The sequence below is a fragment of the Balaenoptera borealis genome (genome assembly GCF_965194805.1).
Source record: "Balaenoptera borealis genome assembly, chromosome: 19".
Lineage (NCBI taxonomy): Eukaryota > Metazoa > Chordata > Mammalia > Artiodactyla > Balaenopteridae > Balaenoptera > Balaenoptera borealis.
Genome location: NC_138878.1, coordinates 47,787,435 through 47,803,172, shown reverse-complemented (window position 1 = coordinate 47,803,172; position 15,738 = coordinate 47,787,435). Strand labels below are relative to the sequence as shown.

The 15,738-nt window shown below is 52.6% G+C and overlaps 1 protein-coding gene across 2 annotated transcripts in view; it reads right to left on the bottom strand.

The window, feature by feature from the left end:
• The window catches only part of VSTM2B (V-set and transmembrane domain containing 2B), a 53,304-nt gene that overhangs the window by 27,988 nt on the left and 9,578 nt on the right, over positions 1-15,738 (bottom strand). The gene's annotated exons all lie outside the window — the stretch shown is intronic.

Genomic DNA, 15,738 nt, shown 5'->3' with positions numbered 1-15,738 from the left:
AGACGGGGGAGGATGAGCCCTCCCCCGGCTGGGCTCTTAATGTCAGCACCCAGCTGGTACCCAGCTGGCACGCAGCTGCTCTGCGCTCGCTTCCGATTTACCGACCGCACAGGAGCTCACCGTGGTCAGACACAGGGGGGCGTGCGCTAGATAGTAGATCCAAAATCCAAACATTATTTTAGTTGAATAGGAAGACAATATGCTCCCTCTCCACCCCCACCCGCAAGACTACGCTGCAAAGTGGCCTCAGTGTTTAAGGCCCAGCTCCCCACTCCTCCGGAGAGACTCCATGGTTGCGCACAACTCCAGCCCCTCCAACTCCTGCCTGAACTGCACAGTTTTGCATTCACAAACATCCCGCTTAGGCATCCTGATGTCTGCGCGTGAGTCCTTTCCACAAACTGTCAGTCCAGCCCTTGGGGTCACAGTGGGGCGCTCAGCAATCTCTGGCTGGTGGAGGTGGGTGGGCCAGGGCCCCCCAGGAGTGACCCAAGCACTGTCCTGGTGGGAGGTCACTCCCATCTGCTCCTTCAATGCGGCCTCTAACCCAAGCCTCTGGCCCACTACTGGGATGGTAACATTGTGCCTTCATCCTCCTCACCGGGGCTGCCTGCTCGGCCCCCCATCTGTCTGTCATAAGGTCTTCATCTGTTTGGAGGGCCTCCTGTGTAACTGGGCGAAAGCCTACCCATGAACTCCAGGCTTCTCACCTGGGAGTGGGATGCCCCCTCCAGGGTCACTGAGAGGAGCCAATGTGGAAGCACCATGCACGCCCCAGGTGCTGCCCAAACCCTGGGGACATCACTACTAACTTGCATAGAATCGGGCTGCATCCGTGGAAGCAGTTTCCAGCCCCACCCTGCTCACCTGCAACATATGGAGGCCTCTCCTCCCTTCACCCCACCTAGCCAGCTGGGCTGGAGCTCCGTACCTGGGAGGAGAGACACAGGAGGCCCTTCCCTGTGCCAAGCAGATGGTACAGAGGTTGTGGCCACTTCCACTTAGCCGCCTGCAGGAGCTGCTGCCAGGCCGGCCAGATTTGTGGCTTCCCTGACAAGGCTGGGCCTGAACCCACAACTTCCTCCCCTTTCCAGGTGGAAGAGCCATTTTTCTTTTCTTTGCAAGGTGTTTCCCTCAATCCCAAATCATTCTTGTGTCTTGGGCCCCAGTCTCCCCTCTGTACAAGGAGGGGATTGGACAAATGATCCAGGACCATTCTGGCTTGAGATGTCAGGATTCCATCTGTTCACTTTCAAAAAACAAGGGTTGTGTTTGAAGATTTGAAATAAAAGAGGGCATAGGCCATCCGCTGTGTCTGTCTTATCCAAGGTAAATCATTTCTGCACATATTTCTGAGCCCCCACTGAGAAGCACAAGGACAGGAGAATCCAAACGTGCTAACCTTCCCTTGGGGTATTAATTTTTCACACAGTCGTCACTCCTGACCCTCCGTGCAGCTTGGCCCGAGTTGACATCCTGCCTGTTGCCATCTGTCCTTGGGGAGGACCACAGTGTGGTCACTCCAAAGACTTGGGTCTTCTTTTGCTGCTCCTCACTGCCACATGTCTCTGGGAAGGACGAGGGTGGATGCAGTGACGGACTAGTTGATAGATGGCCAGATGCCTGGGTGGATTCACCGAGGCTCAGATGCATGGAAACAGAGATGCAGCCGGCAGAGCACTGGCTCCTGGGCACACAGGGCTCATGTGGCCAGACCGGGCCCACTGGCTTCCACATCTCCTGGTGCCGATCTTTTTGCTCCTGCAAACCCTGACACTCAGGCCCGTGCAGGCGAGACAGAAACAAGCACGTGAGGCATTTAAAAGCAGATGTATGTGTGCAATAGAACTCCAGATCCTCAAGGCACTCAGGGGCAGGAGGCATGGCAAATGGGCTGCGAGCCAGGCAAGGTGAACACTGCAGAACCGTGGGCACAGGAAAAGGGAGGAGAAATTTTAATTTGCCTCCAAATACTGTTGACTTGTCTTTTCCACTATTACAATCTTACCTACTCATATTTAAAATTTTTAAAAGTTGCACAAGACTTTCAAAAGACCCTGGATTGAAGCAACCAGCCTGCCACTGTGCTGGGCCAAGGGGAGAGCAGCAGGGGCTTGGAGGATGGGACTGGTGGCTCCCAGAGGCCAATATTTGGGGAGGGTGGACACCAGGGTCTTCAGTGTCTCTGCTGGTGGATGTCTGGGGGTGGGGGGAGCCAGGTTTGGCTCCTGGGTGGTACTTCATCCTCTCTCTGACCCAGCATCGCCACAGAGGGGACTAAGGGAGGTGGTATGGGGCAGTGGGCTGGCACCAGGACAGCTTCCAGGCCAGGTTGCTGTGTGACCTGGGCAACACCCTTCACGTCTCTGGGTCCTGTGGCACACTCCATAAAATGCGGATGTGCATATGCATGGCTGCACGAAACGAGTATGTGCAGGGCACGTCTCACCAGGTTGGGGTCCAGATTAGCAAGACTGCAGTGGCACACTGCAAAAATGGCTACTAATGCCCCATCCTCCCTCATCCACTTGCCCCCAGTGTCCACACTCTAGATAGTGCCCTCGCACACTCACGCTGGGGCTGGCCACAGGACTTGCTTTGGCCAATGAATAGTATCAAATGTGAAGCAAGCAAAGGCTTGAAAAGTGCACTGAGGCTTGCCCTTTCTCTGTGGCTCTTGGAACCCACTGCCATGTGAAGAAGACTGGGCTGGCTTGCTGCAGGATAAGAGCCAGGAGATATCCTAGCAGAGGTCCCTCTAGACCAACCAGCCCCCAAATGAAAGGGCAGATGACCACAGATGCATGAATGAGCCTGACAGACACCAGCAGGAGAAACACCCAGCTGACCCACAGAATCATGACCTAAACTGATGACTGTGGTGTCACACCAAAGCCACCAAGTTTTAGGTCTTGTGTTACACAACAAAGGCTCACTGATAGATACAATCATGTAAACAAAAGGGCCTCAAACAGCCTGGAAGTGAATAAAATGTCAATGAAACAGGCAACACAGTTACTTTTCTGAAAAGTGTTGGAGAAGAACCAGTTTTGAGGGTTGTCCTCCTTTTAAGAGAAACATTTTCCATGATAGAATAAGCAAGGGAAACTATCTCCCCAAGCATTTGTTTTCAAGACAGACTGACATCCCTGGACCTCAGGGCAAAGGAGGACTCAGGTTTTGGAACCTCTTGCTACATCACTCATCGGATACCCAAATGAGCCAGGGCAGACCAAGGAAGACTGGCTTCCAGGCTGCTCCTGGAGGAAGAGGGGTCTTCACATCAGAATGGGTTAGAATGCAGGAGTCTGGCAGCCCACTGTCCCCCTCCCCACATACTATCCACTTGGGAGGGACATTGACAATTGTCTAGCACCTGGCTGTTCCCCCCAACCCCTCTCAGCATCTGCTGCCCTAGTCCCTGTTCTCACTTTCCTGGAGCAAGCTAGAACTGCCCACTGCCGTCCAGGGCTCACCTCGACCCTCCAGGGCAGGGGCCAGGAGGGTGCCTTTGGCTCCTCAGTTGAGGCAGGACCTCCTATCCTGGCCTCTTTTGTCACGTGGCGTGGAAAGGTCTGTGTTCCTGGTGTTCCCGAGGACGTGGAGGCTGCCGTGATGACTGGTTGCTAACAGTCTATCTATTTCGTCCTTTCCTAAGGAGTACCGGGGACAGCTCTACAACACGCGGAAGCTTATGTCACGGTTAAGCTGGAAAATCAGGCTGCTTGAGAGGTGAGGGAAGCATCTGTTGGAGTAGTAGCTGATTCACTCTTTATATGAAACAAATATCACCATGTTGTTAATCATTCTTAAAGAAATCAAAGCTGCTCTGTGAATATTAACTTTTATCATGTGGATGGTGAGTGGGATAAGACTCATGCCAGAGCCATTTAAAAGGAGCTCCCAAAAATGTGGGCTCACCCAGACCCATGGGCACAGCAAAGGCGCCAGTCCAAGCAGCTTCCACTGGAAAATCCTGCTTCTCTATTTACCCAGCAATGGTAAAACTCCAAAGACCGTGTCAGAAAACAACAGGGACCCTCTGGGGCCATTTGTCACCTAGTGATGAAAGTGAAGGAGGAGGCTTGGCTCCAGCCACCCTCTGGGATCCTCACTTTGCCCACATTGTCTGGAGGCCAAGCCTGTGAGTCTGGTTCCTGGGGGGATGCAGAGGTGGTAGCTGGACACCCCAACTCTGGCCTGGACTCCTACAGGCCTGGGGGCACTGAGGGGACCACTCCCACTCTGCAGGCATCAGGATCATGGTGGGCTGCTCCCCAGCTGACCAGTGGGGATGGCTAGCCAGGACAGCCACTGCCCTCCCTCCACCTGCCCAGCCCACGCTTCTAGGATCATGGATGGTTCTCTTGGTCTCAAGGGTAACTTCTGTCCCGGCTGTGGTCTGCAGCACCTGTCATGCAGGCTGTGGATAGGAGAGAGCTGCAGCCTCTCCGCTTCCCCACTGCAGGCCTGGGAGCTGCAGCCGAGGGGCCAATCTGGGTCAGGAGTTTGCAAACAGTGCCCCTCAGAGTCTGGTGTTGCTCAAAGGCTGTATTTTTTTGTTTTGTTTGTTTTGGCTACAGCTTAAAAAGTAAAAATTTATTTCAGGTTTGAGAAAAGTAAGTAAAACTAAGATACATCTGAGGTCTGGTTCTACATGCAAGAATGGCTAACAGGCTGGTTCTGCTCTTGTGACCTAAGCAAATTTGGAGGTTCACTCTGTGGGTCTGCCCTTGCCCCCTCCAGCGCTGCACTAGAATATTCCCATGTTGAGTACAGGTAGCCAGAAAAGAACTAGTCCAGTCTCAGTGGACAAAGCCACTCCACCGGTAAGCATGGATATCCTGACATCAGGACTATGACGAGGGCCTGGAGGACAGACCCCTCCTCTGTGTCAAGCAGAGCAAGCCCACTTATGTCCATTCAGCATTTTGTGCTGTCATGACATGTCTTTTGAATAAGGGCTTTTTGGCTAAAAAAGTTAGAAAACCAAGTGGAGTGCCCTGGATGAGGTTCTTTCAGCGTGGATGTTGGATTCTATTCCTTTCCCCCTTTGCTGCCATCTGAGAATGAGAGAAGACGGCCAGCTCCCAAGTGGCAACAGTCTGAGCTTGGCTGGCCTTTATGGGCTGGACTTGGACATCCACTTACCATGGAGACCACGGTTTGTCTGCCTGGGGCAGGTGGGAACAGACCAGCTCTTACACCCTGTTCCCATCACTGGCCCTGCATCCCCAGCCCTGACCCAGCTCCATCCTGGACCCACGCTGTGAGTGTGGTGGTGGCCGAGCCCAGCCAAAGAGGAAGGCTCCCCTTGGAGCTTCCTGGGGCCAGGGTACGAGGAGTCTCTCTGTGCGTTTGCAGGGGCTTGTGGAGTAGAACAGAGAGAGCTCTTAGGAGTCATCTTGGCTATGGTTAAACACCATGCCGTTATCTGCAGGGGAGATGCGTAAGGTCACAGAGCCCAGGGGCAACAGAAAGGCACCAAGTTGCCACTTGAGGATTCAATCTGGACTGCAGAAGGGTCTGATTTGGTGCACACAGAGCTCTAAAAATTGTAAATTATAATCCAACATGTAAAATGTGGGAGACTTCTACCTAAAAGCACAGATCCGAATGTCTACTGGAAAGGCCCAAGACACAGCAGCTCTGGGCCTGCTTAGTCACCAAGCTACACGACCAGCAGCTGTCTTCTCTGCAGGAATCTCCTTCTCACTGCTCTCTCCTGAACCCCAGCTGGGCACAGGGAGGCTGCCAGTTACCTCCCTGGCGCCCTGTGCAGTCGGGCCTCCCTTCCCAATCCGCCTCGCTCACCTCCATCCCCCACACTTGGCCCTTTGTGGGTGACTGAGTTTGCAACCTCTGAGCCAGCTCTGGTGTGGGATCCAGGGGGCCGGGCTTTCAAGCCGACTTCATCCCTACACCACTGTGTGATGATGGGGAGCTAGCCCTCCTTGCCCTGCCATTCCTGGCTTCCTGATGGCCACCTGCACCCGTCCTACTCTGGCTCTCTGCCCTCCCCTGGACGCTGTGCTGGTTAGGCCAGGTGGCCCAGCCACAGCCGGGTGGGAAGATGCCACCTTGCAAGAGGCTACTTCCGTTGTTGATGTTTTAATTTAAGCCTCTTCATGGATATTTATTCAAAGGGAGTCAGCAAGGAATAATCAAGCACTAACGGAATTGGACAGAATTAATTTCTGTCATAAGATTAATGTGCGCTGGTAACTAGGGCAAAAACTAGGAGCAACAAATGGCCTTGGGTTTTAAAGGAAATTGGAAGTGTGGGATGTGGAGATGCAAGAGAAGGGATGAGATGTGGGTCCCTCAATCCTGTGTTGACCCTACTCTGCTGGCCTGTCCTACCCCAGCCTTAGGCAGCTGGCTCCTGGGTTTGAGAACAAGCTGTCCTCCTGGTGGGTGACAGCATGTCTACTGGGAGTGATGCCCACAGGGCAGCCTCCTTGTCTAGGCAGTGGGAGGAGCCTGAGCGCTGCTGGGCTGAAAGGGGGCAGACACAGGGGTTGCGCATATTTTAGCCACGCCTCACTGTGCCCTCTCCCCTGCCATGGCCCCAGTGCAGCAGTGACCTCTTAAAGTGTTTTCCTGCCTCAACTGCCACACCGTGCCTATCTCCCACCTTCTGACACACCTGGATAACTATCCCTAAGGGGCAAACCTTCGATGGGTTCCCTCTGCCCTCAGGAGAAAGTGCCACCATGTCAGTGGCACAGCTGGGGCTGCTTCGTAATCCTCCCCAGCAACCTCACCCCCTCCGCTCCTCTGCCACCAGTCCTGCGCTCCGATCCACTGTTCCCTGCCAGCACCTCGAGTGCACTCCAGGCTCACCCTGCAGAACCACTGAGTCCTCCTTTCCCTCTGTCTGGGTCTGACCTGTACCTCAAGCCTGGAACAAGTGCACCTCCTCCAGGCAGCCCTTTCTGAGCACCCAGACACAGAGGGCTTGGCACAAATGAATGTCTGTGTTCATGTGGCCCTTGCCCGTGTCCCCTTCTCCCCCAGCCCCATAAACGGCTTCCTCACACGTCCTACCTCTCCAGCCATGGTGGAACTGCACGTGCCAGAGGGCTGGCCCCAGGCCTCCTCCCCTCCTCTGCCCCCAGCAAGCAGCCCCACCCGCATCCGGGGCTCAAGTAGCCCAAGCCAAGCACTTTCAGGATAATGATAGCAAACTTGGCTAGCTCCTGCTGGGGCCAGGCACTGTGGCAAGCACGTTACTTGAAATCCCATCCTCTTTACTGCAGGAATTACTATTTTATCCCTATTTTACAGATGGGAAAACTGAGATCCGGAGAGGTAAACTGACTTGCCCAAAGCCTAGGGTTGACGGATAAAATACAGGATGCCCAGTTAAATTTGAATTTCAGATAAACAACTGATAATTTAAGTATATGTTAATCCCAAATATTGCATGGGACACACTTATACTAAAACGCTATTGATTGTGTATCTGAAATTCAAATTTAACAGGGTGTCCTATATTTTTATTTGCTAAATCTAGCAGCCCTACCAAGCCCACACTAAAATAAATGGCAGGTCTGGGACATGAACTCAGACAACCTGGCTTCTGTCCACATACCTAACCACCACACACACCAACTCTCAGGGCTGAAGAGCCAGAACTCTTCTTCCCATAGTGCCTCGGCTAGACCACAGCCCCAGGCTGCTTCTAAGGGAGAGAGCATGGGAATGAGATGTTTTGGGTTTTTTTTTGTATTTTAACATTTATAATGGCTTTTAAATGTGGTCAACTTTGTTGCTAGCTCCTTTCCAGCTTCTTAATTCTTTTGAAATGAAGTCCTGCCCCAGATGATCCTTTAATGGTGCCACTTAATGAAAATGGTTAACAGGCTTTTCCCTACGGTAAGGCAGCTGGTGTCTGCAGGGCCAGGGGCAGCCCTGACCACAGTATCAGGGTACTTCCCAGGCAGGGATGGTGGGGGGTCTCTCTTAGTTCTAGGTCTCGTCTTCAGGGGAGGATCTCCCACCTGCCCATTCTTATTCTTTAAACTTTGAGGCTGCGGGGTGCAAATAGGCCTGTGGTTCTTGGTACTTGGTGCCAAGAGAATTCTTTCCTTTAACCCTCTCAGGAGGCTTTGGGAGGTAGGAACCACTATGCCCTTCCACAGGTGAGACCGACAGGTAAAGTGACTTGCCTAAGGTTGCACAGCTGGTAGGCAGTAGAGGAGTTATCTCTAGTTTACTCCCTGGTATTTTCGAATCAAGTCCAGGATGCCTTCCTGACCCTACCCTTGGGGAAAGTTCTGCCTTACCTGCCTCCACACTTGCCTCAGGTGCCCCAAGCTCCAGGCAAACTGGGCTGCTGCATAGAGGCCACATGTGCTATCACTTTCCTGCCCCCCAGGCCTTTGTTGGTGCTGATAGACAGCCCTTTCCTGTTCCCTCCTGCCCAGAACCCACCCATGCTCCGCAGCTCAGCCCAGAGACACCCACAAGGTGACCTCCAAGACAGCTCTTAATCTGTCGGCTTCTCACCCCCGACCCACATTGCCCCAGGCCCACCCCTGCCCTGGTCCTTTAACCCTCCCTCTTACCACATCAGCGCTCAGGTGGGCAGCGCAGTACTCCTGACTGGCCTCTCCACAGCCACTAACCGAACTAGCCAGGCAACTGCCTAGCCAGAGGCCAGAGTGCCCTTTTCAAATGCAAAGTACACATCATACCCCAGCCCCGTCAAACCCCTAGAGGCTTCATCTAGGCTGAAGACCTAATTCCTCACTGGGCCCCTCCTCAGCCCCCCTGCACCCTTACTTCTCCTTTCTGGGTCCAGTATCCTTCCACACTGCTTACCCCTTGTCCTCTCATTCACCACCTGCCCCTCCCCTCCATGGGGCTCCCTCAGACACCACATCCTCCTTGGCCCTGCTGGAGGCTCCCTTTGTCCCATGGGCTCCGGAGCAAGTCACATTTACGCTGGGCTGTGTTTGGGCGGCCACTGCGGTTTACCTTTCGACCCCTGTCTCCTCTGCCAGTGGGTGAACCCATCATCACCTAGGACCCTGCCCACACCTGCAGTGCTCACAAAGTATTTGTTGAACGAATGAATGGGAGTCTTTCTTAGACGCCCCCAACAGTCTAAGCAGGCATGATGTGCGCCAGGCATCGGCCAGATGCTTCATGTTTGTCATCTTAAACACAAGCTGTATCTTCAAATACACGCTGGGGCTGGAGGCCCATCGCTATCTGACCTTTCAACTGCCCAAGACTGTGTGCACACATCTCTTTGTCTACCTTTTCTCAAATGAACTTCACCATTTTCCCTTTATTCCAATTTCTTCATTAAATAATTTTTGTTCTATTATGCCACGTGCAGCTTTATAAACCGCTTCAAATTTTTCCCTTAGGAGAAAAAAATTTATATACATAAAAATATAAAAATGTATTTGTGTATTTTGTATAATTTATATATTTATATATTTGCATGTATGTGTATATATATATATATATATATATATATAAATATTTGGACTAAATCAGTTGTTTTAAAATCTTTTAAAGCAGTGGAACTCCTTTTTCAAGCTAAATGCTGCATGGAACCCCAATATTTAAAACCATTAGAGGGGGAACTTCCCTGGCGGTCCAGTGATTAAGACTCTGTGCTTCCAGTGCAGGGGGTGTGGGCCCCATCCCTGGTTGAGGAATTAAGATCCCACATGCTGGGCGGTGTGGAAAAAAACCCACACAACACCCACCCCCCCAAAAAAAAATTAGAGGCAGAACTGCTCTGGTTGAAGCTGGAGGTAGGGCTGGGGGCCCAGGGTTCCAAGGAACAAAGTTTGTGAACCACTCATTAGAGACTCTCCAGGGCCCCTTCCAGACCTAAAACTCATGGACTTGTAGATGCTGGAGTGCTGGTGTGCCCATTATACAGTTGGGGAAAGGGAGACCTGTCAAGGCTTCAAGTGAGTGGTCCCTTCCCCTCTTTGGGGCATTGCAGCCCTGTTTAAATCCCACTTGTCCCCTCCATAGCCTTTATGTCCCTCGAGGCAGAGTGTGCCCCAAATTCCCCAGGTCAGGCAAACAGTGAACACTCAATTAATGCCTGCTCAGTGAAGGCTTCTCTCTGTGTGGGTCCAGGCCCCAGTCTCCCTTGTCCCACTCAGTGGAGCTGGGCCTGGCCAAGAAAAAGCAGGAATGACATACTGGAGGCCCAAGGCTAGGGAAGAAGGGCTGCAGGTCCCTGAGGCCAGTGCAGCAAGGACACAACAGCAGTTCCTTCCTCTAGATTCCACCGAGGTGACACCTGGATATTTCTTTCTGTTTCACACTGAGGACTTTTCTTCAGAAACACAGTTTAACTGAAAAGGTTAGCACATTTTAATTGCCCAGGGATAGTGCTCTGAAAATTCTATAACATGTGCTCATTAAATAAAATTAGCACAGAGGAGCTGCCCAGGATATGTCACGCATTAAAATATGACTCTGTAGAACAGAATGCATTATGAATTATTGCCTTGTGTATTTTTTGTTACATTAGTCTTTAATGCGAATACAGTTATTCATCTGCCCACCTGGAGATTTGATTTTTTAAATGCTTGAAAAAATATATTAACTTTTACATGGGCAATCATCATCAAGTCTTGGCCAGGCTACATCCACCAGAGTGCCCGGTGTCCAGCAGAAGGAGGGGTCCCTTGCTCCTGCCTCTCACCAGCGAGTGACAGAGGCACCTTCTGAAGATTGAGGGATTCAGGGACCTGGGGCAGGCTGGGGACTGGCCGTGTGCCCTTGCTCTACCCGTGGCCTGGGACGGCAGGCAGAGGCATGACCTGGCATGAAATTCTGGGCCTAGCCAGTCTGTGCCATGCCACCACCTGGGACCTTCCTCCTTGTGGCCTCCCCTTCCTGGAGGATGTGGACTGAGTGTACAGAGTGCAGGTGTGGGGAATGAGAACCCTAGGCACGTCTGCAGCCCCAGCCCCACTCCTCCTGCAAGGCCCATCTTGCGTCTCGCATGCACTCATCTTCCCATCCGTGTTTCATGCACATATCCACTCATCCTTCTTTCTATCCCCCATTTACCCATCCATCCACCCAGTCACACCCTTTTCCCACACATTCCTTCCATCCATCCACCCATCCACATGTCCATTCATCCTTCCTCCCACCCACCCCCAACCTCTTAGTCACCCAGTCACACATCCTTCCCTTCACTCACTCATCAGATACTTGTTTTGCTACCCATCCATCCATCCCATCACTCATCCATTCAAACGTTCAGTCCAAGCCCTGCCATCTCTTGGCTGGATCACTGGCTCTAAAGCGGTCTCCCCACATCCACTCTGCTCCTAGCTCTCCATTCTCCACAACTGCAGCTAGGGTGTCATTTCAAAAAGCATCATGTCCTGCCAGCCACTTGCTCCCCATCCATTGCCAAAAGCCAAAGCCTCCATCTCCATGGGGTTTAACCCCTGAACTACCCTTGACTTTAATTTCCCCCTGCACACCTTCTTGCTCTCTCTGCCTTAGCCATAGTAACTCTTTGTCAGGCCTTGCCACAGGATCTTTGCACGTGCTATCCCCTCTTCCTGGAAGGCCCTACTCTCTCTCTTTCTCAAGCCAACTCTTAATCATCTCCCAGATTATGGCTTAAGTGTCATTCTCTCAGGGACCCTTTCCTGACTGGGTCATGTCTCCTTATTCTTAGTTCCCATAGCCCATGGGTCCCTCATTTAGAGTGCCAGCAACAGCTGCAAATTTTTACTTGCTATGTGACTGTTTGATCAATGTCTGTCTCTCCCTGCTCTGACTCCCAGGACCTTGTTGGTCTTATTCACATTGTGTTCTCAGTGCCTAGCATATTTCTTGCACATAAGATGCTCAACGGACATTTTCTGAATGAACGAGGAAATGAATGATTGAACAAACCAGTGTCAGGCCCAGTGAACATGAATGTGGGGTGGTAGGGATACACACATGAGAAAGAATAGGGCCTGCCTTCCCAGGGCATCAGTCTGGATGGGGTGCTCAGTCAGGCACTGACTCCAGGACAGGAGGGAAATGTTGGGGGCCTAAGACAGCAGTGGGGCCCTTCTGAGTGCTCAGGATGGATGAGATCCCTTGGGCTGCAGGGCCAGGAAGACTTCCTCCCTCTGTGGAGTGATCCCCCACTACCAACCCACTCTGGCTGCACCTTTTCTGAGCCCCTTTTGCGTCCCAGCGGAGCCCTGAGTTCATTCTCAGAGTACCTGCTGCTCAGTCTGGCCACCACTGCTGGGCCATCAGCCCCTCCCTGAGGCAGAGGCGGGGTCTACCTGATGCCCTGGGCAGCCCCCACCCCTTGGCCCTAGCCAGACCAGATATAGTTAGCTAGGAACCCCTACCCCAGCTCAGAATGAGCCGTGGAAGTATGTCAGCTCCATCTCCCCAGGGGGTTTATTAAGGATCTTTTCTCTGGGCTAAGCGGCATTTGTGTGATAATCAATTGTAATAAGAGTCACTGTGAGGGGACTGACATTGCAGCTGGGCTTTCCTGGCTTAAAGAAAACCGAGACTTTCCAGAGGAGAGCAGAAGGGCAGGGGCGGCGGTGGGGGCGGGGGGCAGCAGAGGGAGGGGCTCTGGATCTTTGGCTATATCCATCCGTTAAAGGCAGGCAGACCTCCTTCTTGATGAGCCTGCAGTGCTGCGTGGGAGGGAGGCTCATGTGGGACCCGAAGGGGTCCTGGCCTCCTGCTTCTGCATGCAGCCCGCTCTTCATCCTACCCTCTCCCCATTGGTCCCTGGGTGCCAAGCAGCGCCTTTATTGGCAGTCATCAGGCTCAGTGAGCCATGGTGAAGGGATCCAGGCAGGTATGAATATGAAAGACAAAATGCCAGAGCACGTGGAAGACAGTGCAGGCTTGAGCCTGCAACACTGGCCAGAGCCCCATCACTTGACACGCCCATCCCTGCGGGGCACCCGGCCTCCCCACACAAGTGGCTCCATCTCGTGTGGTAAGAGTCCCAGTGAGGAGGACACTGGGCACCTCCTCTCCACTTAGGCCAGCCCTGGAGGCTCTTCGGCTGCTTGACCGTCACTACGGGTCCAGGTGCACAGATGTGATGGTGCAATGTGCAGGTGGGACACGAGGAACCATAGTGAACCTGTCCTTGCTCACCAAGGAGCTCCTGACTCATGCAAAATAGCCGCAACCAGACAAGGATGAGGACGTGGCATCATCCCCATTTCCTTTCCTCCCCCCTCCAAATGGCACGGAGAGAGAAAGGACAAAAATAGCACCTCAATGAGCCACTGGCAATCTGAGTGCATTTTCTGTTCTGAAGCTCCATCAGCTCCTCTCCTCACCTTTAGCCCCATGACATGTACAGTGCACGGAGGGAGACACGTCTCAGAGCGAAGTCTCAAGACCGGAGCCCCCATGCCAGCCCCCAGGCCTCATGAAACGACCCTGGACAGTCAGTGCCATTCCCACGAATAATGCCGATAATAAGAATCAGCATCTACTGAGCATTTTCCAGGTGCCAGGCCCTGTGCTAAGCTCCATTCTTTCTGTGGATTATCTCCTCTGATCCTGCCGCTCGCCTTCTGGCATGGGGCACAGGTGCCATCCAGATGATAACAGACGTGAGAACTTGCACGTGGGAGGCAGGAAGCGTTGGATCAGGATTCGAATGCAAGCAGCTGGACTCATGTGGAAAATGAGAAGCATAGTACTTATGAAGGGTGAGAGAATGAGGCATGTACTGTGACTTCTGGGTGGCTGGAGCTCTGTAAGTCCCAGAAATAGGGAGATTGGTTGGCATTCAAACCCTGGCTTGCCTACTAGCCAGCTAGCTGAACAGCTAGCTGAATGTGTGAAATGCAGAGGAAGAATTAAGTGGTTGGAAAAGTGGTAACACTTTCTCCTGAACTGTTGTCAGCCTCTCTCAGGTTTGTTTTGTTTTTTCCACCATAATGGGCAGCTCCTTTAAGAGATCTTGTCTAGGCCCTGACTGACCATAGCCTCCCCGCTTAACAGTGCTGGGTGTCCAGCTGGGTGCACTGGGGAGGTGCCCAGTTCACAGCTGGCCTTCACACATGAGTAGCCCTCTGGAAGGGTGGTCACTTCTGAGATGGATGGAGCAGAGCCCGAGGGCGTGGTTGAGTGGGTGAATGGTGGGGCCCCTAAAACACTCTCCTTGAACCACAAAGACCAGAAGCCAGTCCAGAGTAGCTTTGATATTTCAGCCTGGGGGGTGGTAATGATGGAATGGAACAACCAGTACTTTCCAGAAATAGCCTCACCCAGGATTGCCGATGCAGGGACAAGGCTTCACAAGGCCTGCCTCTCAAGGGCTGTCTCATGGAGGGTGTGGCGTAGAGGAGGCCCGAGTGAGGTCCCGGCCGGCCTCACGCCCTCGCTGCTGCTCAGCACCCCTTGTGGCCGCTTGCACGGCTCTCTGTTCAACGGCAGCTAAACCCTAACCCAGAGGAGGCCAAACTGGGTAATCCATGTTGTATTTATACCACACCTTCCCTGAGAACACCAAAACCACCAACAAGCAGGCTGTTTCTCCCAGAAGCTACATCCCAGGGGAGGAGGTTTGTCATCCTTCATAAGGAAAAGGTAGGGATCGGCAGTTGCAGGTGCTGGGCCTGTTCGCTTGTAAGTTGAAACTCTCCTGCAGCCCTTACATAAGACAAAGTGAAGCTTCTCACTGCTTTGGAGTTTCCAAGAGATGCCTAGTAACAGTCAGCAAAGCATGGGGGAATAGCAAAGATGATACTTTTTTTTTTTCTTGCGCTGCAAAGGTGTCTTAAAACCAAGTCGGCATCTGCCGTAAAGCTTAGAGGTTTAGACCACAGCCAAGCCCTTGCCTCTGTCCACATGGGGCAGAAGTAATCAATATCATATTACAAAAGCTCTTGACCTCATTTATTCCCATGGATGCTTGGGGAATCCTTAATATTCAGAGCTTTTAAAATGTGTGCCTGGCATATTTAATGAGAAGCTCCTTGGTGGGTTCGGCTCCCAGTGACATTTAGAAAGCCTGGCTCTCCGCCCTTCCCATGGGGCTGCCACCCTGGCTGAGGAAAGGGTCTGGGCTCTGGGGAGGGGACTGTTGGATGAAGTGGGGCAGAAAGAGTCATGGGGAACTGCAGAAAGGGGGGACATCAGTGAGATGGGTGTGTGGCATACACCAAGTGCTCGGTGAAAGGCAAGTATTATTTATCATTATTACAATCCTTAGTGCAGCCGTTTCATCCTTAATTTGGGGTCTCCCTGATGCTGAGAGAACAGCTGCACAGTGAGCCGACTCACTGCTCGGTGAGGGACAACGGCCCTTCCATTTGCTGTGACTTTCTCAATCCATGGGGCACAGAGTGGGGAGGAAAAGAGAGGCCTCCAGAAACTTCCCCAGGACTGACCTAAGCAGGAGGACAAAGCCCCAGGAGCCTCTTTCAAGCCTGAAATCACACACTGCCTACAGGAGGCCTCCTCTGATTGCCTCAGCTGGATTGGGGCTATCCTCCCTCAGGACTCCCACTGACACAGACAGCTTTGTCCTGGAGTTCCATGGGCGCCCTTGAGGCCCTGAGCTGAGTCTGTGGCTGCCATCACTGGTTCCTGATCATGGCAACCATGGGACTGGCTGATGAGGGAGAGGACGCCATGTAGTTGATAATCGCACACGTTTGCCACTGACGTGGGTGCCTCCTGTCAGCTGTGAGGCTCAGCCATTTCCTTTATGAAATCCTTTAATTTTCTCTTTCAGGA